The 24,339-nt window shown below is 42.1% G+C and overlaps 1 long non-coding RNA gene and 1 pseudogene across 2 annotated transcripts in view; one reads left to right on the plus strand and one right to left on the minus strand.

Annotated features, from left to right (window-relative positions):
- Positions 1–1,017: 1,017 nt before the first annotated feature.
- LOC129555832 (uncharacterized) overlaps positions 1,018–24,339 on the minus strand; it is a 92,704-nt gene continuing 69,382 nt past the window's right edge. For both annotated transcript variants that reach the window (XR_016038728.1, XR_016038727.1), the window contains one exon: positions 1,018–2,300. This is a non-coding gene — a long non-coding RNA (uncharacterized LOC129555832). The remainder of the gene's footprint in view (positions 2,301–24,339) is intronic.
- Positions 16,382–17,919, plus strand: LOC129555231 (14-3-3 protein theta pseudogene; annotated as a pseudogene).

Genomic DNA, 24,339 nt, shown 5'->3' on the forward strand with positions numbered 1-24,339 from the left:
TAGAGAAGCAAACATGACTGATGTTTGACTTCCCCTCAGAAACTATGCAAGCAAGATGAGAATGGAGTGAAATATTTTAAGTGTCTAGAGAAATTAAAAAAAAAACTGACCTAGAACTCTGTATCCAGGTGAAGTCTCCTTCAAAAGAGAAGGGAGAAAAAAGATCTTCTCAGACAAACAAAAAAGCTGAGAGAATTTGTTTCCAGTAGACCAGCCTTGCAAGAAATGTTAAAAGAAATTCTTCAGAGAGAAGGAAAATTATATAGGTCATAAAGTCTCATTTATAAAGAAAGGGAGAACACTTGAAAATGAATATGTAAAGGTAAAATAAAAACTTTTAGTTTCTTAAACTGATCTAACAGATAATAGTTTGTTCAAAATAATTATATGTATAAGCATATTTATACTTATATATAAGTGAAATTATTGTCAGTAATGATACAAGGGATGGGAGGGAAGAATTAGAGATATTTTGTTATATAAGATACTTTCACTAAGTAGGTTTCATAAGTATGGAACCATAGTCACTTGAAAGTGGTTTTGGATTAGTTGTAAATATATAGTAAAAATTCTAGTGCAACCACTAAAAACAATTTTTAAAAAAGTAGAACAAATATGCTAATCAAGGAGAGAAAATGGAATCATAAAATGCTCAATTAAAACTACAAGAGGCACAGACTTCCCTAGTGGTCTAGTGGTTAAGAATCCACCTGCCAATTCGCGGGACACAGATTCGATCCCTGGTCCAGGAAGATTCCACATGCTGTGGAGCAACTAAGCAGGTATGTGACAACTACTGAGCCTGTGCTCTGGAGGCCGTGCTCTGCAAGAGAAGCCACAGCAATGAGAAGCCCGAGCCCTGCCAAGAAGAGTCGCCCCCACTCACAACTAGAGAAAGCTCACATGCAGCAATAAAGACCCAACACAGCCAAAAATAAATAAATAAAAATTTTAAAAACTACAAAAGGCATAAAAGACAAAAATAGAAATAGAAATAAGGGTAACAAATAGAAAAGAATAGCAAATATTGTAGATATTAATCCAACTATATCAATAATCACTTTAAGTGTCAATTATCTAAATTTTTGTTGCCCAGTCATTCAGTCGTGTCCGACTCTTTGCAACCTGATGGACTGCAGTATGTCAGGCTTCCCAGTCCTTCACCATGTCTCAGAGCTTGCTGAAACTCATGTCCATTGAGTCAGTGAGGCCATTCAACCATCTCATCCTCTGTCATCCCCTTATCTTCCTATCCTCCTGCCCTCAATCTTTTCCAGCATCAGGGTCTTTCCCAGGGAGTCCGCTCTTTGCATCAGGTGGCCAAAGTATTGAAGCTTCAACTTCAGCACCAGTCCTTCCAATGAATATTCAGGGTTGATTTCCTTTAGGATTGACTGGTTTGATCTCTTTGCTGTCCAAGAAATTGTCAAGAGTCTTCTCAAGCACCACAATTCAAAAGCATCAATTCTTTGGTGCTCAGCCTTCTTTATGGTCCAACTCTCACATCCATACATGACTACTGGAAAAACAAAAGCTGTGATTAGATGGACCTTAGTTGGCAAAGTAGTGTCTCTGCTTTTCATATGCTGTGTAGGTTGGTCATAGCTTTTCTTCCATGGAATTCTCCAGGCCAGAATACTTGAGTGGGTAGCCTTTCCCTTCTCCAGGGGGTCGTCCCAACCCAGGGATCGAATGCAAGTCTCCTGCATTGCAGGCGGATTCTTTACCAGTTGAGCCACAAAGGAAGCCCAAGAATACTGGCGTGGGTAACCTATCCCATCTCCAGCAGATCTTCCTGACTCAGGAATCGAACTGGGGTCTCCTGCATTGCAGGCAGATTTCATTACTGACTGAGCTACAAGGGAAGCCTGTTGTCTGCATAAACCCACTTAAATAGAGATGTACATAGATTAAAAGTAATCAGTTCAGTAGCTCAGCTGTGTCTGACTCTTTGCGACCCCATCGACTGCTGCATGCCAGGCTTCCCTGTCCATCACCAACTCCCAGAGCTTACTCAAACTCATGTCCATCGAGTCAGTGATGCCATCCAACCATCTCTTCCTCTGCCGTCCCCTTCTCCTCCTGCCTTCAATCTTTCCCAGCATCAGGATCTTTTCCAATGAGTCAGTTCTTCACATCAGGTGGCCAAAGTATTGGAGTTTCAGCTTCAGCATCAGGCCTTCCAATGAATATTCAGGACTGATTTCCTCTAGGACTGGCTGGTTTGATCTTCTTGCAGTCCAAAGGACACTCTAGAGTCTTCTCCAACACCACAGTTCAAAAGCATCAGTTCTTCGGTGCTATTTAAAAAAAAAAAAAAAAAAGGAACATAATAATGCCATTTGCAGCAACATGGATAGACCTGGAGATTATCATTCTAAGTGAAGTAAGTCAGACAAGGACAAATATCATATTGTATCACTTATATATGGAATCTAAAATATGGCACAAATGAACCTGACTACAAAACAGAATCACTTTAACTCTGAATCACTTTGCTGTACACCAGAAATTAGCACAACATTGTAAACCAGCTCTGTAGATATAAAGGTTTTTTCTTTAAAAAGGAAAATCCATGAAACCAAAAGCTAGTTCTTTGAAAGAATCTCAATAAAATCAATAAGTCTCTTGCCAGGCTAAGAAAGAATACAGTAACTTATCAGAAATGAAAAAGGGACATTTCTACAAAGCCTGTGAATATTAAAAAAAGATAACAAAGGAAGATTATGAACAACTCTATGCTCACAAATTTTATAACCTAGATGAAACAAACCATTTCCCTGAAAGACACAGTCTGCCAAAAGCCACTTGAGAAGAAACAGACAATCTGAATAGGACAATCTAAATAGGCCCACATCTATTAAAGAAATTGAATCAATAATTTATAATGTAACAAAAACACCAGCCCCATATGCTTTCACTGATGGATTCTGTCAAACATTTAAGAAAGTATTCCAATTTTCTGCAAACTCTTCCAGAAGATTGAAGTAGAGGGATGACTTTGTAAATCATTTGGTGAGGCTAACATTACCCTCAGAGCTGAACCAAGGATAGTACAAGCAAATATTCAGCTACTTAAGAAAATAGAGTCTACAGGTATTTGTGTGTAGCTGGGCGCATGGAAACTATAGTAGGTAAAAATTTATGACAGCAGGAAAACATATGAGGGAAGCAACTGTCCACCTTCTGCAGTGGGAGTTCCTGCTCTGCCCTTTGAAAAGCATGTGGCCTTTACCAGACATGACCAAAATCCACCTGACAAACTTGATCAAGGCAGGTACCTGAGTCGGTCTGCATATTAGCTTTTGGTAAAGCTGAACTTATCTATTTTAAATAATTAGATATAAATGAATCATCTTATTCAGCTAACACTGGAATGAGTTCAGGAAGTAATATTTACCTACCAAGTACCATCCCTGTGCTAAGTTTATGTAAATTTTTATTATATTTAATTCTCACAGCTCTGTGGAGTTGATTCTAAGATAATCCTCACTGATAGAAGAAATTGATGTTCAGAGATAATGAAGTAGCTTTCCTAAGGTCACTCAGCTATTGAGGGTTAGATGAAGATTCAGAGATCTCTGGCACTGCTCTCTGACCCCGATCAGAGACAATGCTTTAACCATATTTGTAGTGACAACCATAACTGGGACAGTATTCCCATTCTTTGTTTAGTGCAGTCACCCTTTTTACTGGACACAAATCAAGTGCCACCTCATGCAACACTTTTGCTATGACCCAAGGCTCTAGTCCTTTCTCAGTGGGAGGCTGGAATCTATTTGTATCCTGAGCTGTCTTTGCCTCTAACCCCTGGATGTCCACAGGTGATGCTCCTGCTGTTCTAGCAGGGGTTCAGTGGGCCTTGTTTCTATTTGGCTGTATCCCATTTTTTTTTGGAAGAATATCTCCAACATCTGAATTTATGATTTGGCAATGCCACATTGCTCCACCTTCTAGCATTTATGCATGCGTTTCCTATTTCTGTATTCTATTGATGGAAATTTGAAGAGGTTAGCATTGTGTGCAAATGTAGCCATCTTATCCAGAAGTGTATTGCATCAAGTACAAAAGCTAAACATTTTTCTTGCCTCTAGAGCATGATTATGGGCTAGTTCTCTGAACTGAGACATTCTTTCTTTCATCCAGGCTAAGAGCTCATACCTTAAAGTAGTCTAAAGTATGTGCATATACCATATTATCAGGCCCAGGAGAAGCTAGAAGGTTAAAGAGGCTGGGTCCTTCAAAATGCCCCCAGGCTGAACTTTTCTGTTCATCTCTCATGGACCCATCCAAAGACCACTGTTTACAAGGCTCTTTTTAGGGTCATGGTTTTCAGGGTGAACTCTGTGGGTCCCTGGGGAGTGAGAATGAGGATGAGTGTGAGACTCCAGAGCCTTGTATTCCCACTTCATCCAAGCAGCTCTGTGTGCATCTATGCTAGGAACACGGCCTGAGTCCTGGTCAGACATTTATGGATTACATAAGTATGATTGATTCAGGTGTATCCTTGTGAGAAAGGCATGGGGCTTCTGAGTGAGGTTCAGTCCTCATCCTGAGCCAGGAAGTCCTGTGGCAGAGACAGAGGACCCTGCCCCAGACGGTGCTGGTGAGTTCGGTTCCATCAGTACCTAAGGCTTGGGTTCAATCTGTCTCCTTAAAGATGTCAAATTTCTCTCATTTCACAAAAGAATGGGGATTTTTTTTAAACTACATGGAAAGGAAAATATCAAACAAACACATATTTAAAACAAAAGCCAAGACTGATACCTCTCTGCCCTGGATGGGGGAGAGCTTCTGCCTCTGATGGGTGAGTGTGTTCACTGCAGATGCTTCTGCTCTAGACACTGTGATCTGTCTGTTGTTCCCTGCTCTACAACCAGCAGACTGTGCGTGCTGTGCTTCTCCCATGGCCAAACGGGGTCTCAGCACCTCTTGAGTCTGAGAAGTCAGGAGGCATCAGGCTTCAGGTAGCATGAACACTCAGAAGCTTGCAATTCTGAAACCAAATGCAGCTCTACACAAAAATTTTAAAGCTCACCCTCTATCTTAGGGGGTCCTTGGCAGCTTGGCATAAGGAGGTCTGATGTTGGTCAGGACCAAGGACAGCTCCTGGACCAGTGCTTATTAGAATTATCGGATGTCAAGTTTGGAAACAAGAGCCTCCTCACGGATACCAGGAAGGCTGAGACTGAGGGTAGGGGTGTGCCCAGGTGTCCTGCAAATGCCACAAGCAGCTGACACCCCCCTTCTTGTCATCACAAACTGAGTTATCTAGTGGCACCTTCTAAAGTACGGACACTGACTTAGGGGCTAGGAGGCAAACACTTGGCACAAATGAATGTCATGAGAAGACTGGAGTCTAGACAATTTCACTGAAGGGAGATATGTGATATGCCTCCCCAAATGGCAAGCTCTACCTTACCAACACAGACAGGCCTCCTGGCTCAGAACACACTTTCTGTCTAGTTTGTGAGCTCGTGCTATTCACCTGGGATGCTGAGCTTTCCAAGGACCCTTGACATGGGAAAGGAAGTGGCTTTATAGATATACCTTTAAGTGTAGAAATCCTGAGAGCAGTAGGAACCACTGCAAGAGGGAGAAGAGGGAGAGTCATAATGGGATGAGGCTGCCCCAGGTTCCAGCCCAGGGTTCCAACACTACTTCTGGGTTGGGGCAGAGTCCCATTCTCAGATCACTGAGTGGTGCAACGTGGTTCCTTCTTGGCCTTCTGAGCAGCTACCTTCTACTGACCGCTTCCTATGCCCCACAAACACTGATCTCTACCTGTGTCCTCTCCACAGCAACCCTGTTGCTGGGGGGCGGTCTGGCTGCTGCTCCCATTCTGCAGACAAGAAAGGGAGACTAAGAGAGGGTAAATTACAGTCAGGCACTGTAGCCCAGACTGTCACTCAGATCTGCCTCCCATCAATGTCCCTGTTCCATACTGCATGACTCCAAGGGCACAGGATTCCTGGGGTGAGGACCCTGGAGTAAAGGACACACTACAGCCAAGCGCTTCTCTAGGTAATCAGGGGCCATTTAGATTTGAGGCTCAGCAAACAAATGGCATTGCTCAGTGCTGGGCTTACAATGTCTCTGCTCCTGAAATTAAGACTCCAACAGGAAGACCAGCCTTAATGCACAAATAGCCATACAGGGTTAACTTCCCAGCCTCCATGATGTGTCTTTTCACGTCTCTCTCATGCACTGCCCAGGAAGAAATTCCACTAAAATGTGTCTAGCCCAGGGTACATGCTCAATAGACATGACCTCCTGCTAAGCTGCACGCTGCAGGCCTGTGAACTGAACCTTTCCCTTCTGGACACTGAGTCACAAGCAGCAGATCCCCAGCCAGGGGTCATGAAGGCTGAGCAGCTGCTGCATCATGGTGCATCTGCTGTCCCGGGGGTGGGAGGTGGAACTTTCCCCATGACCACTTCCTGGTCACTTCCCTTTCCTTTACCCTTACGCTGCTGAAGACTAGGATGGTGGCCTCCTGGGTCACATGATTTTCTTCCTTGGAAGCCCAAGGTGCATCTCAGTAAGGAGATTGCTTGAAACCCACAGAGCATGGGGATCTGGAGGGAGGGGGTTGTGTCCCAGACTGAGAGGTGAGGAAAGCCACCAGGTACAACTGCGCTAGAGGCAGACAGCTGTGGTCCCAGAGGGCTTGGGAGTGGTCACAGCTGACTCCTGTCCCAGTTCTGCCACTCACTGGCTGTTCAGACTTGGGCAATCCCTCATACCCCACAAGCAACCGTTTCCACTTCAGTCAAGCGAGTCGGTTGAAGCTCCTTCTTTAGATAAAGGAGGAGGTGATCAACAGAGCTTGACAGTACACGCACACACACACCCCTCAAAGCCCGCTTAACTCAGCCATCAGGGTACGCTCTCTGAGACTGAGTTTTGAATAATGAAAACATTTTGCGAGTGATAAATGCCTGAGGCCGACAGCATTTCTCAGAAAGTGCAGTTGCTGCCCTGCTTCCCACATGATGTGCTGCCCACTCCCCAAGCCCACAGGAGAGGGGAAGGCTGGTCCCTGAAGAGAAAGGACGTGGAGCCCCGGGTCCTCACCCACGCCTCCCTCACCACCCAGGCTGCTACCCGCACCCATCAGGACACTGGTGGTCTGTGGACGCATCCATTCCTCTTTCCTCTCCCCCTTCCTCAGTCTTTTCTCGACTAGAAAACAGAACCACATGTGGGGTTGGGGGGGTAAGGGGGTGTCCTGCTAATTGAGGCCGAGAGAGTTGAGTACTCTTGTCTTTTTGAAGGTTGACGTGTTTGTCAAATCCAACTTCTGCCCCTCCTCACAGCTTATTAAACGACTCATTTCTCATTTGGATAAAAAAGCTCTGAGGTAGATAAAAAGTTCCTACATGTGTGCTTCTGTTAACAGTATTTATCTCTGATCTAAGTAGATCATAACTGGTTAAAAAATTTCCTCCATTCTTCTGATTTATCTGCTTTTAAATGTCAATTTCAAGGAAGCAGACAGTGGGGTCCAGGTTGTGGGGAGGGCATAAGTTAAAGGCTCCCAGAGAAGCAAGGAAGGTGGGATGCATAAAAGAGGAAACAGTTTTCAAAAGGCCAGGGCTGGAGCGCGTTGCTGCAGCCCCAAAGCACAGGGCCACGTCCAGCGCATGGCAGGACGAATGAGTGAATGAAGAAAACAGGCAGGGAAGTGGCAGATGCAGGGGAGAACTGGTGTTTGCTTGGCTTGGTAAGATGGCCACTCAGGTCTCTTGACGCGCACGACTCACAGTGCAAACAGGCAGCCGTCTGACAGGGGAGACTGAGTCAAGGGGCTGGGGTCTTGCTCCAAGCCAACGGCAGGAGCTAGGCAGAGCACAGATCCCAGAGCAAGAGGCCCACCCCACCCATCATGCAGCTTGAATGGCTCACAGCCAGCCCCCTGGCCATTCTTCCAGGTCTCCTCTGGGGACCCCAGGACTGGAATCACCCCTGTCCCTGCAGGGGTGGCCCATGAACCCCTGCGCAGGAAATGAGGGAAGAGGGGTGAGGTGTTCTGGGAGCGCTCTGAGCCTCATCCCGGGGCAGCAGGGTCTGTGCTCCACGAGTGCACTGCAGTGGGTTTCTGGTCCTGATTCTCACAGACCACAGCAGCCCTCCCCGGTCAGGGCCGAGGGGCAGCTTCAGCCTTGCCCCCTTGCTCAGGGGCCATCGTGACTGCTGTTGAACTGACCACCCCTGCTCTGCCTGCAGCACAGCTGATGGCTGATAAGAACAAAACAGGACAGGGCCCTCCCTGGTGGTCCCGTGACTAAGTCTCTACACTCCCAGTGCGTGGGACCCAGGTCCAATCCCTGGTTGGGGAGCTAGATCTCATGTGCTACAACAAAAATCAAAGATCCCGCGCAGCACGACTAAAATCCAGCACAGACAAACAAATAAATATTTTTAAAAACACACACAGAGAACCAAAACTGAGGCAGATAGAACAGAAAGGGAGCCAGAGAGATGGAGGAAGGGAAGATTTGAGAAAGTGGGAAAGGGACAGGAAATGAAGAAACATAAGGATGGGGACAGAGAATAAAACTGCCTCCTGAAGGGGCAGTGTGTGCACACGTGCGTGCACACACACGTAAGCCAGGTGTGGGGGCATGTGTGTGAACAGGGCATGCTTCCTTGAGTCTTGCCAAGCTGCAGGTGAGCATCAGTCAACTGGCCACCATCATGGTTTGGGCATCTGTCACGTGGGCACTGCCAGGAAGGTAGCAAGCATGTTAAAGCCTCTGGAAATCTCAAGGGGGTGGAGCCAGGATAAAATGCAACCTTTCCTGCTCCCATGAGTTCCCAGAGACTCTGGCAACCCACTGGCCAAGGACTGGGGGCTACAGACAAGCCAGCGTGGTGCAGGCACTTCCCAAACTTGCTTGCAGTGAGGACAGTCTTGGACATCTGAATGCTCTTCAGTGCACAGGTGCTGTCTGAAATTTCCCCTGTGTTCCTTTCCATGTTGACATTTTGAGAAAGGAATAGTATACCCATCTTACAGATGAGAGGACAGAACCTATTAGGTCAGTCTTTTAGTCCTTTGTGACTACAACTTTGAGTTCCCTGGTGGCTCAGGGAAGAATCTGCCTGCAATGCAGGAGATGCAGATTCAATCCCTGGGTGGGGAAGATCCCCCGGAGGAGGGCATGGCAATCCACTCCAGTATTCTTGCCTGGAGAATCCCAAGGTTTGAGGATCCTGGCGGGCTACAGTCCATAGTGTCGCACAGAGTTGGACACGACTGAAGCAACATAGCACATAGAGCCACAACTTTATGGAATAAAAAATGAAATGAAATGAAAGTCGCTCAGTCGTGTCCGACTCTTTGCGACCCCTTGGACTATCCAGTCCATGGAATTCTCCAGGCCAGAATATTAAAAAATTAAAAAGCACATCAAGAAAGGACCTCTGTGAAAGGTGGGTTGTGTTGGAGGCTCTGAGGGAAGAGACACAGGGCAGAGGGGACCTGAGCCCCCGAGGGGTGAAGACTTTTGACACTGGGGGCAGTAAGTGGAGGCTGAGGTGCTCTGTCCTTCACTTGCTCCGGGAGCAGTAGGCGTGGGCACTTGGGCTTCAGAGGACAAAGCCTGGGGCAACTCCTGGGAGGCCAAGCAGTCCCCAGTCTAGAAACCTCCATCACTGGGGGTCATGACTGACCACAAGGCTTGCCCCTGTCCCTCATGTTCCTTGGGCAGGAGGCTGTAGGAAGAAATAGAACATTCCTACAGAGTAAACAGGAAGTGGCAAAGACAAGGATGAGTGACAGTCACATGTTCCTGTGATTTAACACGCACCAAAGGAAAACAAATCCCACAAAAGAGGAAACCAACGCATCCAGGGGAAATCGATATTCAAGGACCTAGAGTCAACTGAGCAAACAGAAAAGACTTTAGCATAAGTATAATTAATATCCACAGGGAGATGTGACTGAATAGGAAGCCAGAAAAATAGTCAACTACAAATCTTGAAGGAATCCAGATTGGAAAGGAAGAAGTAAAACCATCTCTATTTGCAGATAATATACTCTAGTATGTAGAAAAATTTAAAGAATACACACTCACACACACACACAAACACACATACGGGACTTCCCTGGTGGTCCAGCAGTTAAGAGTCTGCCTGTTGATGCAGGGAACAGAGGTTCAGTCCCTGATCCGAGAAGGTGCCATATGCCATGGGGCAGCTGAGCCTTTGCATCGCAACTACTGAGCCCACACACTTCAACTACTGAAGCCCACGCACCTAGAGCCCATGTTCCACAACAGGAGGTGCCACACAATGAGAAGCCCACGCACCACACTAGTCCACACACATCAACAAAGAGCCAGCATAGCCAAAGAATAAATAAATTTTAAAAACACATACATACAACTATCAGAGCTAGTAAATGAGTACAGCAAGATTGCAGGGTATACAAGATCAGGGTACACTCAGTTTTATCTTTATATATCAGCAGTGAACAATCTAAAAATAAAGTTAAGAAAACAATTCTGTGTGAGTTTGCTAGAGCTGCCATAACAACATGCCACAAAATAGGTGGCTTAAACCGAGATGTTTTTTTCTTTTTTTTTTAAGTAATTAATTTATTTTTTATTGGAGGCAAATTATTTTACAATATTATATTGGTTGGTTTTGCCATATATTGACATGAATTCACCCCGGGTTTACATAAGTTCCCCCTCCTGAACCCCCCTCCCACCTCCCTCCTCCCTTTATCACTAATTTTCTTTTTTTAAAAAAACATTCTGCTTTATGTTGGAGTACAGCCGACTGACAATGTTGTGATAGTCTGAGGTGGACACAGTATCCCCTCTCCCCCAAACTCCCCTCCCGTCCAGGCTTCCACGCAGCCCTGAGCAGAGTGCACTGTGTACACAGCAGGTCTGTGTTGGTTGTCCATCTTAAACATAGCAGTGTGCACACATTAATACCAGACTCCCTATCCACTCCCCCTGCACCATAAGTTCATTCCCTAAGGCCGGGTCTGTTTCTTAAACGGGATTTTTTTTTTCGTCTCATGGTTCTGGAGGCCAGAAGTCCAAGATAAAGGTGTTGGCTTGTTTGGGTTCTTCTGAGGGTTGTGAGGGCAGGGTCTCTTCCGGGCCTCTCCTAGCTAGTGTGCTAAGAAGCTTCAGTTATGTTCCACTGTTTGTGACCCTATGGACTGTAGCCTGCTAGGCTTCTCTGTCCATGGGATTCTCCAGGCAAGAACACTGGAGTGGGTTGCCATTTCCTCCAGGGGATCTTCCTGACCCAGGGTCAAACCCTCGTCTCTTACATCTCCTGCACTGGCAGCCAGGTTCTTTATCACTATTGCCCCCTGGAAAGCCCCTTTGTGTGCATGTCTATGTCCAAATTTCCCCTTCTTATGATAAGGACACAGCCATACTGGATTAGAGGTTTCCAGTTTTAGGGGTTTCAAAATTTACCACCAAGTTACAATAACAAGACTGTGTTATTAGCATAAGGATATACACAGAGATATCAAAGAAATAGAATTGAGAATCCAAAAATAAACCCTCAAATTTATGAGTAATGGATTTTGAAAATGTTGCCAAGACAATTCAATGGAGGAAAGAATCATCTTTTCAACAAATGGTATTGGGACAACTGAACATTTACATGCAAGAGAATGGAGACAGACCCCACCTCATACAATATATCAAAATTAACTGAAAATAAATGTGAAACGTCAATGTAAGAGCTAAATATACATAGCTCTTAGAAGCAAACAGGTATAAATCATGACTTTGGATTAAGCAATGGTTTCTTAGATATGACACCTAAAACACAAGCAATCAAAGATAAACAGGTAAATAAGACTTTGTTAACATTAAAGACTTTTATATTTCAAAAGACATGATTAAGAAAATTAAAAATCAAGCCAGAAACTGGGAGAAAATATTTCTAAATCATATTTCTGCTTTAAAAAATTGTATTCAGAATATAAAGATCTCTTAAAAATCAGCAAAAACAAATTTAAACCTAATTTTTAATAAGTAAAGGATTTGAAGAGATATTCACCAAAGAATATGTAGGGATCATTAATAAACAAATGAAAATATGTTCAACATCATTCGTCATTTAGGGATATGCAAATCGAAACCACAGTGACATATCATTTGCCAATCATTAGCATAACTGTGCATAAGATCTTCTAAAGGAGGTCAGCATTATTTAAGAGCAGAGACATTACTTAGCCAACAAAGGTCCGTCTAGTCAAAGATACGGTTTTTCCAGTAGTCATGTATGGATGTGAGAGTTGGACCATAAAGAAGGCTGAGCACAAAAGAATTGATGCTTTTGAACTGTGGTGATGGAGAAGACTCTTGAGAGTCCCTTGGACTGCAAGGAGATCCAACCAGTCCATCCTAAAGAAAATCAACCCCAAATATTCATTGGAAGGACTGATGCTGAAGCTGAAACTCCAATACTTTGGTGACCTCATGCGAAGAACTGACTCATTGGAAAAGACCCTGATGCTGGGAAAGATTGAAGGCAGGAGGAGAAGGGGATGACAGAGGACAAGATGGGTGGCTGGCATCACCATCTCAATGGACATGAGTTTGAGCAACTCTGGGAGATGGTGAAGGACAGGGAAGCCTAGCATGCTGCAGTCCATGGGGTCGCAAAGATTTGGACATGACTGAGCATAACTGTAATAAAAAGACTATCCACACCAGCTTTTGGTGAGAATGCAGGAAACTGGAAAGCATACTTTGTTGATGAAACTTAAATGATGCATTTGGAAAATGCATCTACCTTTACCTTGGAAAAACACTCCAGCACTTTCTTTAAAAGGGAAACATAAATTTACTGTATGATCCAAGTGATTCTACTCTTAGGTATCTACCCAAGGTAAATGAAAACCTATCTCCACATAAAGATGTGTACACAAATGTATGTAGCAGCATTATTCATAGTTGCCAAAAAGTCCACCAACCGGTGAACTGGTGTATCCATACAAAGGAATATTATTTGGCAATAAAAAGGAAGAAAGTACTGATACAAGCTACAACAAAGATGAAACTTGAAAACCAAGTGAAAGAAATCAGAAGCAAAAGACTACACATTCTATGATTCAACTTGTATAAAATACCAAGAAAAGCAAATCTATGGACAGAATAGATTAGTGATTGCCTAGGGCTGGGAGTAGAAATAGGAATTTACTACAGATGGACATAAAGGGTCTTTTTGGGGTGATTGAAATATTCAGAATTGGATTGGGGTAATGGCAGCTCAGCTGGTAAAGAATCTGCCAGCAATGCAGGAGAACCTGGTTTGATTCCTGAGTTGGGAAGATCCCCTGGAGGAGGGCATGGCAACCCACTCCAGTATTCTTGCCTGGAGAATCCCCATGGACAGAGGAGCTTGGGTGGGCTACAGTCCATAGTGTCACAAAGAGTCAGACATGACTGAAGTGGCTTAGCACTCACAGTGGCTATACAACTCTGTAAATTTCCTAAAAACTCATTGAATTATACACACAAAATGAGTGAATTTTATTGTACATAAATTACAACTCAATAAAGCTCTTAACCACACACACACAAAAACTGTTAGAATATATGATTCAGCAAAGTTACAGGATATAAAATCAATAAACAAAAATCAGTTGTATTTCTATATGTTCACAATAAACACATCAAAAGATAAAATTTAATTGATTTGTGATAGAATCAAAAAGAGTAAAATTCTTAGTAATAACCTTTATTATTTTATTTTACCAAAGTGTAGTTGATTTACAATGTTGTATTAGTTTCAGGTATACAGCACAGTGACTCAGCTATTTTTTCAGATTTTCTTCCATAATAGACTTTTATAAAACATTGAGTATTGTTCCCTATGCTCTGCAGTAGGTCCTTATTGGAAAATTTTTAACCAAGAACTTAAAGATTTATATACTGAAGATTGAAAAATGTTGCTGAAATAAAGAAGACATAAATAAATGAAAAGCCAACCCATGTTCACTGATTGGAAGACTTAATATTGTTAATATAATAATAATATCCAAAACAATCTACAGAATGATTACAATCTATCAAAATCCCAATGGCATTTTTTACAGAAAAAAAAATCCTAAAATTTATATGGGATATCATGCGTGCTCAGTCACTCGGTCATGTCCAACTCTTTGCAACCCTATGGACCAAGCTCCTCTGTACCATGAAATTCTCCAGGCAAGAATACTAGAGTGAATTGCCATTTTCTACTCCAACGGATCTTCCTGACCCAGGAATCGAACCCAAGTATCCTGCATCTTCTGCATTGGCAGGCAGATTCTTTACCACTGCACCACCCAGGAAGCCCATATGGAATATCAAGGGACCCCAAACAGCCAAAACAATTTTGAAAAAGAAGAACAAAGCTGGAGGCCTCACAGTTTATTATTTTGTGCTATATTATAAAGCTACAGTGGTCAAAACAGTACAGTATTGGCCTAAAGTACAGTACTGTACAGTACTGGCCTGTATTCCATTAAAACCAATGGAATAGAATAGAGACCCCAGAAGTAAATCTTCCCACATATGATCAAATGATTTTTGACAAGGGTTCCAAGATCATTCAATAAGGAGAGGATAATCTTTTCAACAAAAGATGCTAGGAAAACTGGATATTCACGTAAACAAAGTTAGACCAAAGCCATATTAAAAAAATTAACTCAAAATGGATGAAAGACTCAAAAATTAGAGCTGAAACTATAAAATGCTTAGAAGAAAATGTAAGTGAAATCTTCATTGCATTGCAGTTAGCAATTATTTTTTGGATTATACAGCAAAAGCACAGATATTGGAACTCTCAGAGATTGCTAGTGGGAATGTTAAAATGATGCAGCTGCTGTGGAAAACAGTTTGGCAGTTCCTCAAAAAGCTTAACATGGAATTACTGTGACTCAACAGTTCTACTCCTAGTTATATACCCCAAAGGAATTGAAAAGCAAAGACTGGAACAGATATTTGCCTCCCACTGTTCATGGCATTATTCACAGCAGCCAAAAGGTGAAAACAACCCAAGTGTTCATTAAAAAATGAATGGATAAACAAAATGCATTCTATACATGAAATATTATCCATACAAAGAAATGAAGTTCTGATACATGCTACAACATGGATGAAACTTGAAAATAAGGTGAAAAAGACAGACAGAAAAGTGCAAATACTGTATGACTTCACGATATGAGGCATCCAGAATATACGAAGCAAATTCATAGAGATTGAAAGTAGATTAAAGATTACCAGGGTCTCAGGAGATGAGTTTTTGTTTAATGGACAGAGTTTCTGTTTGGGATGATGAGAAACATTGGGAATAGATGCTGGTGAAGGTTGTGTAGCCTTGTGAATGTCATTAATGCCACTGAATTGTATACTTTAAAATGGTTTAAATGGCAAATTTTATGTTATATTTTTTACCACAATTTAAAAAAATTAATAATGTAATAGGATCAAAAGCCATTGAATTGTACTCATTAAATATGTGAACTCTATAGAATGTGAATTATATGTCAGTAAAGCTATTTTTTAAAACTGATGGAAACATCAGAAGATAGCTCACACACACACACATAGTAGGTTTTATATATATATAATTATTTACAGATTTATATATCTTACTAAGAAATCACCATGTAAAGTGGTACACAATAAATAAATTTGAAAAATGCCATTAAGATCTTTCTATCAACAGTAGAATTAATCTTGGACTTCCCTGATGGCTCAGATGGCAAAGAATCTGCCTGTAATGCAGGAGATCTGGGTTTGATATTAAAATCTTTCTATCAACAATAGAATTAATCTTTAAAAGGTACAAAATCTCCTGAGATATAAGAAAAGCTATGACCAACCTAGACAGCATGCTAAAAAGCAAAGACATTACTTTGCCAACGAAGGTCTAGTCAAAGCTATGGTTTTTCTAGTGGTCACATATGGATGTGAGAGTTGGACTATAAAGAAAGCTGAGCGCCGAAGAATTGATGCTTTTGAACTGTGGTGTTGGAGAAGACTCTTGAGAGTCCCTTGGACTGCAAGGAGATCCAACCAGTCCATCCTAAAGGAAATCAGTCCTGAATATTCTTTGGAAGGACTGATGCTGAAGCTGAAACTCCAATACTTTGGCCACCTGATATGAAGAACTGACTCATTGGAAAAGACCCTGATGCTGGAAAAGATTGAAGGCAGGAGGAGAAGGGGATAACAGAGGATGAGATTGTTGGATGGCATCACCAACTCGATGGACATGAGTCTGAGTAGGCTCTGGGAGTTGGTGATGGACAGGGAAGCCTGGCATGCTGCAGTCCATGGGGTCACAAAGAGTCGGACATGACTGAATGACTGAACAGACTGAAACTCTTTAAGTCTAAAAAGTGTAACCTCGGGGACTCGCGCCGCGGCCGCGGAGACGTGAAGGCCTCCTCGCCGCGCTCCCCCACCCCCCGCCAGCCCCCCGGGTCCGCGCTCGACCTTGTCCGCTCCCCCGGCCCCCATGGAGAAGACGGAGCTGATCCAGAAGGCCAAGCTGGCCGAGCAGGCCGAGCGCTACGACGACATGGCCACCTGCATGAAGGCCGTGACGGAGCAGGGCGCCGAGCTGTCCAACGAGGAGCGCAACCTGCTGTCGGTGGCCTACAAGAACGTGGTCGGGGGCCGCCGGTCCGCCTGGAGGGTCATCTCCAGCATCGAGCAGAAGACCGACACCTCGGACAAGAAGTTGCAGCTGATCAAGGACTACCGGGAGAAAGTGGAGTCCGAGCTGAGGTCCATCTGCACCACGGTCCTGGAATTGTTGGATAAGTATTTAATAGCCAATGCAACTAATCCGGAGAGTAAGGTCTTCTATCTGAAAATGAAGGGAGATTACTTCCGGTACCTTGCTGAAGTTGCTTGTGGTGATGATCGGAAGCAAACGATAGATAATTCCCAAGGAGCTTACCGAGAGGCTTTCGATATAAGCAAGAAAGAGATGCAACCCACACACCCCATCCGGCTGGGGCTGGCTCTTAACTTTTCTGTGTTCTACTATGAGATCCTCAATAACCCGGAACTGGCCTGCACACTGGCTAAAACGGCTTTTGATGAGGCTATTGCAGAACTCGACACACTGAATGAAGACTCGTACAAAGACAGCACCCTCATCATGCAGCTGCTGAGAGACAACCTCACATTATGGACATCAGACAGTGCAGGAGAAGAATGTGATGCGGCAGAAGGGGCAGAAAACTAAGTGCATACAGGGTGTCATCTTTCTTCCCCTTGAAACCTTTTTACTCATCTCCATTCCTTATTCCATTTGGATTTCCTATAGCAAAGAAACCCATTCATGTGTATGGAATCAACTGTTTATAGTCTTTTCACACTGCAGCTTTGGGAAAACTCCATTCCTTGATTTGTGTTTGTCTTAGCCTTCCTGGTGTGCAGTTACTGCTGTAGAAAAGTATTAATAGCTTCATTTCATACAAACATAAGTAACTTCCAAACACTTATGTAGAAGACTAAAAATGTATCTGGTATTTAAGTAATCTGAACCAGTTCTGCAAGTGACTGTGTTTTGTATTACTGTGAAGATATGAAAATGTAGCTAATTACAATTTAAAGAGTGTTCTACATAACTTCTTAATTTCTACATTCCCTCCCTTACTCTTCCTCAGAGATTTCCTTTCAGTAAGCAACTTTTCCATCCTCTTAATGTATTCCTTTTTAGTAGGAATCCAGAAGTATTAGATTGAATGGAAAAACATTGGACATTTTGGGACTGGGGGATCACAGGTTAAAATGCCTCCTATATCATATGTGATGGAGGTCTTGTGTTATCTGTGACAACAGGGAGTTTCCTTATTCACTCTTCATTTGCTGCTGTTTAAGTTGACAACTTCCCTTCCCAATAAAAACTCACTTACACCTCCTGCCTTTGTAGTTCTGGTATTCACTTTACTATGTAATAGAAGTAGCATGTTGCTGCCAGAATACAACCATTGCTTTTGGCAAATTAAAGTGCATGTCATTTCTTAATACACTAGAAAGGGGGAAAAAAGCACACAGTCCAGTCTAAAACATTAGTACTTTTCCATGCAGATTTGTGCACATGTGAGAGGGTGTCCAGTTTGTCTAGTGATTGTTATTTAGAGAGTTGGACCACTATTGTATGTTGCTAATCAGTGACTGTAGTCCCAAAAAAGCCTTGTGAAAATGTTATGCCCTATGTAACAGCAGAGTAACATAAAATAAAATTACATTTTATAAACCAAAAAAAAAAAAATAAAAAGTGTAACCTCAAAGTAATTAAGTTAGAAATTAGCATGTTACAGGATGCTCAGGGCTGGTATGCGGGGATGACCCAGAGGGAGGATAAGGGGAGGAGGGAGGTGGGAGGGGGGTTTGGGAGGGGGAACTCATGTACACCCGGGGCGGATTCATGTCAATGTATGGCAAAACCAACCAATATAATATTGTAAAATAATTAGCCTCCAATAAAAATTAAAAAAAAAAAAGAAATTAGTGATCCCCCAAATTACATAACAGCTTCCTAAGTGACTCAATGGTAAAGAATCTGCCTGGCAAGCAGGAGGTGCGGATTCAATCCCTGGGTCAGGAAGATCCCCTGGAGAAGGAAGTGGCAATCCACTCCAGTATTCTTGCCTGGGAAATCCCATGGACAGAGGAGCCTGGGAGGCTACAGTCCATGAGGCTGCAAAAGAGCTGGACACGACTTAGCAACTAAACCACACAACAACAAATTACAAAATACACTTAATAATAACTCTTGTATTTAAAAGAACACCACGACAGAAATTACCAACATAATAACAGAAATTGATGACAACTGAGAAATAGATGACAGAGTACTCCACTTTTTAAACTTGTGAAAAGTTTTCAAAGCAGTAGCCCATGAAAATTTAGAACCTTAAATGCATTACTTAAAGAAAGGAAAAATTAAAAATAAGTGAACTACTATCTTGGTTCAAAAACAGGAACACCAACATTAAAACAAACCCAAGAAAGTTGAAGAGTGATTGATAAACAAGATGAACGTAATAAAACAGAAATCAAACATACAATAGGAAAAAACTTGCACCGTTAATCCATAAAACCCAAAACGTTCTCTCGGAATTAGCAGCGCTGAGTTTGCATAAATGCTGAGCGGAGCACATGCGTGTTCACAACGTGGGCCCTGCAACTTGGTCAGACCCACGAGGAGAAAACACAGACGAGGGGAGGGAAAATGAAGCAAGATTGAGGAGGCTAAATCACAGTAGGCTGATGTGTGGGCCTGCCTGGCGGCTCAGCAGTAAAGAACCTGCCTTCAGCGCTGGAGACGAGGTCTAACCCCTGGAAGGTTCCCTGGGAAGAAATAGCAACCCACTTCAGTACTCTCACCTGGAAAATTCCATGAGCAGAGGAGCCTGGAGGACTACAGTCCATGGGGTCACAAGAGAGTCAGACACAGCCTAGCCACTAAACAACAACAGGCCAACATGTACGGTAAAAGGTTTGAGATCATAGACATCATGGAGGAATTCACAGAAAAATGTGAATTGTCAAAATGAGGGATAAAACTCAAACTAATAACTGCAAGGGAGGAAATGGACAACAGAGTACAAAGTTTGTTCTAAAATGCAGGGTCATTTGTTTCAGACTATGTGATTTCCTACCTAGGAAACTGATCTAACAACCTGTAAGAATGATTTGGATCAATTTCATTAGGTGGAGAGAACTGCCTGTCTATATCAAGCCCTCCTATCTACCAGCAATGAATCATAACATATAAAGGAAAATGCCATTCATAATAGCAACACTCTTACAGCACAGCAAGGGATGAACCAACAACCACAGAAAAAAATCTCATGCAGTACCTATATAAGAAAATGAAAAAGTGTATAATTTTCTGATTAAAATGTACATGAATAGAGACACTGTGAAAAAAAATTTTAATTAAAAAAAAAGATATACACTGTGTTCTTTGATGGAGAGATTAAATATGACACAAATGTCCATTTCCCCCCAAATGAGTATGGAATTTAAATTCAACAGTAATTACAATATCACAGGTTTTCCCCCATGAAATTGACGAACACATTCTTTTAGTCAAAGGAGAAAATGTGCAAGACTAGTCAAGACTGTTTTGGAAAAGGAAAGCAATGAAATGTGAATTATCTGTGATATATAAAAATATATAATGAACTATTGCAATTGAAGCAATGTGTAAGAATAAACATATAGAATATCAGATATTCACTCTGAAAGAACAAAATTTCCTGAAACTGGCCTATCCGTTTAGGAATTTACCATATAAACTGAAAGAATGTAAAACATATACATTATTTTTAAAATGGTCCTGGGTTGACCAGCTGTATATTTCTAATATAATAAAGGTAGATAGTCAAAACAAACAGATGGTTTATTCCAAGAAAATTATAAAAATCATTTGAAGAAATTATTTTAAAATATATGTGAAGAAAATATGAAAGAATATATATTGAGGTAGGAAAGTCATTCTTAAGACACAAAGAACAGAATCTATAAGATAAATTTAAACTAATACTACTTTATAAAACTCGATATGAGATACATTTTTCAGTAATCTGTTTGAAAAAAATGAATAATATTTAGAATTGATAAGACTGCATTGCAGGCAGACTCTTTACTGTTTGAGCCACCAGGGAAGCTCCAAGAGTGTAAATAGGTACAGCATTTTTCAGGACAATTTGGCCATATCTACTAAAAGTGTAAAACAATTTCAGTTCCTACACATATACATAACCTGGCTAAACAAGGATGCTTATTTAGCCTTGTTTACAGTAGCAACATTTTTGGCATTGCCTTTCTTTAGGATTGGAATGAAAACTGACCTTTTCCAGTCCTGTGGCCATTGCTGAGCTTTCCAAATTTCCTGACATATTGAGTGCAGCACTTTCACAGCATCATCTTTTAGGATTTGAAATAGCGCAGCTGGAATTCCATCACCTCCACTAGCTATGTTGGTAGTGATGCTTTCTAAGGCCCACTTGCCTTCGCACTCCAGGATGTCTGGCTCTAGGTGAGTGATCACACCATTGTGGTTATCTGGGTCATGAAGATCTTTTCTGTACAGTTCTTCTGTGTATTCTTGCCACCTCTTCTTAATCTCTTCTGCTTCTCTTAGGTCCATACCGCTCTGTCCTTTATTGTGCCCATTTTGGCATGAAATGTTCCCTCAGTATCTCTGATTTTCTTGAAGAGATCTCTAGTATTTCCCATTCTATTGTTTTCCTCTATTTCTTTGCATTGATCATTTAGGAAGGCTTTCTTATCTCTCCTTGCTATTATTTGGAACTCTGCATTCAGATGAGTATATCTTTCCTTTTCTCCTTTGCCTTTCACTTCGCTTCTTTTCACAGCTATTTGTAAGGCCTTCTCAGATAAGCATCTTGCCTTTTTGCATTTCTTTTTCTTGGATTTGGTCTTGATCGCTGACTTCTGTAAAATGTCAGGAAACTTCATCCATAGTTCTTCAGGCACTCTATCAAATCTAGTCTCTTGAATCTATTTCTCATTTCCACTGTATAATCACAAGGGATTTGATTTAGGTCATACCTGAATGGTCTACTGGTTTTCCCTACTTTCTTCAATTTAAGTCGGAATTTGACAATAAGAGGTCCATGATCTCAGACACAGTAAGCTCCCAGTCTTGTTTTTGCTGACTGTATAGAGCTTCTCCATTGTTGGCTGCAAAGAATATAATCAGTCTGATTTCGGTGTTGACCATCTGGTGATGCCATGTGTAGAGTCATCTCTTGTGTTGCTGGAAGAGAGTGTTTGCTGACCAGTGCATTCTCTTGGCAAAACTCTGTTAGCCTTTGCCCTGCTTCATTTTGTACTCCAAGCCCAAATTTGCCTATTACTCCAGGTATCTCTTGACTTCCTACTTTTGCATTCCAGAACCCTATGATGAAAAGGACATCTTTTTTTGGTGTTAGTTCTAGAAGGTCTTGTAGGTCTTCATAGAACCATTCATCTTCAGCTTCTTCAGCAATAATGGTTGGGGCATAGACTTGGATTACTGTGATATTGAATGGTTTGCCTTGGAAACAGAGAACATTCTGTCATTTTTGAGACTGCACGCAAGTACTGCATTTCAGACTCTTCTGTTGACTATGATGGCTACTCTATTTCTTCTAAGAGATTCTTGCCTACAGTAGTAGATAAAATGGTCATCTGAATTAAATTCACCCAGTCCAGTCCATTTTAGTTCACTTATTCTTAAAATGTCGATGTTCACTCTTGCCATCTCTTGCTGGAGCACTTCCAATTTACCTTGATTCATGGACCTAACATTCCAGGTTCCTATGCAATATTGTTCTTTGCAGCATCAGACTTTACTTCCATCACCAGTCACACCTACAATTGGATGTTGTTTTCGCTTTGGTTCCATCTTTTCATTCCTTCTGGAGTTATTTTTCCACTCTTCTCTAGCAGCATATTAGCCACCTACTGACCTGGGGAGTCCATCTTTCAGTGTCATATCTTTTTGCCTTTTCATACTGGTTATTTCATCAATAACCTCAGATATGCAGATGACAACACCCTTATGGCAGAAAGCAAAGAACTAAAGAGCCTCTTGATAAAATTGAAAGAGGAGAGTGAAAAAGCTGGCTTCAAAATCAACATTAAATAAACGAAGATCATGGCATCCCGTCCCATCACTTCATGGCAAATAGATGGGAAAATGATGGAAACTGTGACAGACTTTATTTTGGGGGGCTCCAAAATCACTCCAGATGGTGACTGCAGCCACGAAACTAAAAAACGCTTGCTCCTTGGAAGAAAAGCTATGACAAACCTAGACAGCATGGTAAAAAGCAGAGACATTACTTTGCCGAAAAAGGTCCATATAGTCAAAGTTATGGTTTTTCCAGTAGTCATGTATGGATGTGAGAGTTGGACCATAAAGAAAGATGAGCACCAAGAATTGATGCTTTCAAACTGTTGGAGAAGACTCTTGAGAGTCCCTTGGACACCAAGGAGATCAATCCTAAATGAAATAAATCCTGAATATTCATTGGAAGAACTGATGTTAAAGCTGAAACTCCAATGCTTTGGCCACCTGATGCGAAGAACTGACTCATTAGAAAAGACCCTGATGCTGGGAAAGATTGAAGGCTGGAGGAGAAGGGGACAACAGAGGATGAGATGATTGGATGTCATCACTGACTTGATGGGCATGAGTTTGAGCAAGCTCCGGGAGTTGGTGATGGACAGGGAAGCCTGGCATGCTGTGGTTCATGGGGTCGCAAAGAGTTGGACATGACTTGAGTGACTGAATTGAACTCCAACTGAGAGTAGCAACTGGTTCCAAATTGGGAAAAGAGTACGTCAAGGCTGTATATTGTCACCCTGCTTATTTAACTTATATGCAGAGTACATCCTGAGAAACGCTGGGTTGGATGAAGCACAAGCAGGAATCAAGACTGCCAGCAGAAATATCAACAACCTCAGATATGCAGACGATATGACTCTAAAGGCAGAAATCAAAGAGGAACTAAAGAGCCTCTTGGTAAGTATGAAAGAGGAGAGTGAAAAAAGCTGCTTAAAACTCAACATTCAAAAAATGAAGATCATGGCATCTGGTCCCATAACTCCATGGCAGCTAGATGGGGGAAAAGTGGAAACAAGTTTTTCTTGGGCTCCAAAATCACCGCAGATGGTGACTGCAGCCACAAAATTAAAAGATGCCTGCTCCTTGGAAGAAAAGCTATGACAAACCTAGACAGTGTATTTAAAAAATCAGAGACATCATTTTGCCAACAAACGTCAATATAGTTAAAGTTATGGTTTTTCCAGTAGTCATATACAGATGTGAGAGTTGGACCACAAAGAAGGCTGAACGCCAAGAATTGATGCTTTCAAACTGTGGTGTTGGAGAAGACTCTTGAGAGTCCCTTGGACAACAAGGAGATCAAATCAGTCAATCCTAAAGGAAATCAGTCCTGAATATTCATTGGAAGGACTGAAGCTGAAGCTCCAATGCTTTGGCCACCTGATGCGAAGAGCCAACTCATTGAAAAAGACCCTAATGCTAGGAATGGCTGAGGGCAAGAGGAGAGGGGGTGACAGAGGATGATATGGTTGGATGTCATCACTGACTCAATGGACATGAGTTTGAGCAAATTCCAGGAAATGGTAAAGGATAAGGAAGCCTGGCACGTTACAGTTCACGGGGTTGCAAAGAGTTGGACATGACTTTGTGACTCAACAAAAACAACAACAATAGTAGCAACACAAATATATAAAACAAATAACCAAATTCTATCAACACGAAAAAGGGTAAATAAATTTTATCAATATTGTT

The sequence above is a fragment of the Moschus berezovskii genome, chromosome 12 (assembly GCF_049115385.1).
Source record: "Moschus berezovskii isolate FMDL1 chromosome 12, NW_MosBer_1.0, whole genome shotgun sequence".
NCBI classification, from domain to species: Eukaryota; Metazoa; Chordata; class Mammalia; order Artiodactyla; family Moschidae; genus Moschus; species Moschus berezovskii.